Source organism: Salvelinus sp. IW2-2015, unplaced genomic scaffold (genome assembly GCF_002910315.2).
Source record: "Salvelinus sp. IW2-2015 unplaced genomic scaffold, ASM291031v2 Un_scaffold2154, whole genome shotgun sequence".
Lineage (NCBI taxonomy): Eukaryota > Metazoa > Chordata > Actinopteri > Salmoniformes > Salmonidae > Salvelinus > Salvelinus sp. IW2-2015.
This window is the reverse complement of record NW_019943486.1, coordinates 179,498-182,802: the sequence shown is the minus strand read 5'-3', so window position 1 is coordinate 182,802 and position 3,305 is coordinate 179,498.

The window sequence follows — 3,305 nt, the reverse complement described above, 5'->3', positions numbered from 1 at the left end:
ACAGGGCTGACCAGGATACTGACTATAATATAATATAATACCAGACAAACATAATAAATAACAGCACTGATACAGGCTGACCAGGATACTGACTATAATATAATATAATACCAGACAACATAATAAAATACAACTTGATACAGGCTGACCAGATACTAACTATAACTAATAATATAATACCAGACAACATAATAAATAACAACATTGATACAGGCTGACCAGGAAAAATACTGACTTAATAATTAAATATAATACCAGACAACATAATAATAACAGCACTGATACAGGGCTGACCAGGATACTGACTATAATATATATAATACCAGACCACATCAATAAATAACAACATTGATACAGGGCTGACCAGGATACCTGACTATAATATAATATAATACCAGACAACATAATAAATAACACACTGATACAGGCTGACCAGGATACTGACTATAATATAATATAATACACACCAACATAATAAATAACAACTATGAACAGGGCTGACCAGGATCTGACTATAATATAATATAATACCAGACCAACATAATAAATAACAACATTGATACAGGGCTGACCAGGATACTGACTATAATATAATATAATCCAGACAAACATAATAAATAACAACATTGATACAGGGCTGACCAGGATACTGACTATAATATAATTATATACAGACAACTAATAATACACACATTGATCAGGCTGACCAGGATCTGATATAATATAATATAATACCAGACCAACATAATAAATAACACCTGATAAAGGTGACCAGGATACTGACTATAATATAATATAAATCCAGATCAGCATAATAATAACAACATTGATCAGGGCTGACCAGGATACTGACTATAATATAATATAATACCAGACAACATAATAAATAACACACTGATACAGGGCTGACCAGGATACTGACTATAATATAATATATACCAGACCACATAATAAATACAACTGATACAGGGCTGACCAGGATACTAACTATAATATAATACCAGACCAACATAATAAATAACAACATTGATACAGGGCTGACCAGGATACTGACTATAATATAATATAATAAATACCAGACAAATAATAAATAACAACATTGATACAGGGTGACCAGGATACTGACTATAATATAATATAATCCAGACCAACATAATAATAACAACATTGATACAGGGCTGACCAGGTCCTGACTAATATATATATATAATACCAGACCAACATAATAAATAACAACATTGATACAGGGCTGACCAGGATACTGACTATAATATAATATAATTAATACCAGACCAACATAATAAATAACAACATTGATACAAGGGCTGACCAGGATACTGACTATAATATAATATAATACCAGATCACCAACATAATAAATAACAACATTGATACAGGGCTGACCAGGATCCTGACTATACTTGATACAGTATACTGCACACTTATATTGTACTTCTGATGCGCAATGATTGTGATACAATTATATTTTTGTGATACAATGCAGAGTTTGTCGGCACAACATTATTTACACTAACATTGTGCAGTGTCTCCACAGTACTTTTGTAATATTGGGGTGAATCTTGTCCTGGGGCAGAACTGAYCAGTTTACGCTAGATGGGCCAGCCGCAAAGTCAACATTGGCTATATCATAACATTTTCATGAAAAAAAATAAAAATCTGATTACATGACTTTGTGGCTGTGCCAGCCCACAGGGCTACCAGTACATGAGTTATCCCAATAAATGCCAACCTGCAACTTTTGTGCAGTATCACAGTCATTGTGCCAAATGCGTTGTTCATCGATTGTACAACATGAGTGTGAACGGGGCCTTTGTGAGTCGACTGAGTTAGAATGTCTCCTAATGATGACTAACACCACAGTGCCATCCCCTATAGAGTGAGCCGAGACAGGCACACGTGCTACGACGGTACATCGACCATTCACACAGCAGATAGCCCGGTGCCACGACAACCCACATGACAACCAATGACACGGCGCGACAGAGCAGAACGCAGTTGTCAGGGCGACGAGGGAGTGATTGATGGGAGGGCCGATGCCCCCTGAGTGTGTACCATGTCTGTCGGCAGGTGAGCCGCCCCGCCATATGGACATGGTGTCGGTTCTGAGATTAGCTACTTAGCCACCTAGCCACAGCCTGACCGCCCAGTTGACCGTACAGGAACCAGTAGCTACTTAGCCACCTAGCCACAGCCTGACCGCCCAGTTGACCGTACAGAAACCAGTAGCTACTAAGCCAACTAGCCACAGCCTGACCGCCCAGTTGACCAGTACAGGAACCAGTAGCTACATAGCCACCTAGCCACAGCCTGACCGCCCAGTTGACCAGTACAGGAACCAGTAGCTACATAGCCACCTGACTGTGGCTAGGTGACCAAATCAAATCAAACTGTATTTGTCACATGCGCCGAATACAAGAAGTGTAGACTTCACCGTGAAATGCTTACTTACAAGCCCTTAACCAACAGTGCAGGTCAAGAAGAGTTAAGAAAAGATTTATCAAATAGACAAAAATAAAAAGTAATAATAAAAGAATAACAATAACAATAACAATAACGAGGTTATATACAGGGMGCACCGGCACCGAGTCAGTGTGTGGGGGTACAAGTTAGTTGAGGTAATTTGTACATGTAYGTAATTTGTACATGAAGTGACTATGCATAGAAAATAAACAGTGAGCTGCAGCAGTGTACAAAAAGGGAGGGGGGGGTCAATGTAAATTGTCCGGTGGCGATTTTATTAATTGTTCAGCAGTCTTATGGCTTGGGCATAGAAGCTGTTGAGGAGCCTTTTGGTCCTAGACTTGGCGCTCCGGTACCGCTTGCCGTGCGGTAGCAGAGAAAACAGTCTATAACTTCGGTGACTGGAGTCTCTGACAATTTTATGGGCTTTCCTCTGACACCGCCTATTATATAGGTCCTGAATGGCAGGAAGCTTGGCCCCAGTAACATACTGGGCTGTTCGCACTACCCTCTGTAGCACCTTACGGTCAGATGCCGAGCAGTTGCCATACCAGGCGGTGATGCAACCGGTCATGATGCTCTCGAAGGTGCAGCTGTAGAACCTTTTGGGGATCTGGGGACCCATGCCAGATCTTTTCAGTCTCCTGAGGGGGAAAAGGTTTTGTCGTGCCCTCTTCACGACTGTCTTGGTATGTGTGGACCATGATAGTTCGTTGGTGATGTGGACACCAAGGAACTTGAAACTTTCGACCTGCACCACTACAGCCCCGTCAATGTTAATTTGGGCCTGTTCGGTCCCCATTAACAGTAGTCCACGATCAGCT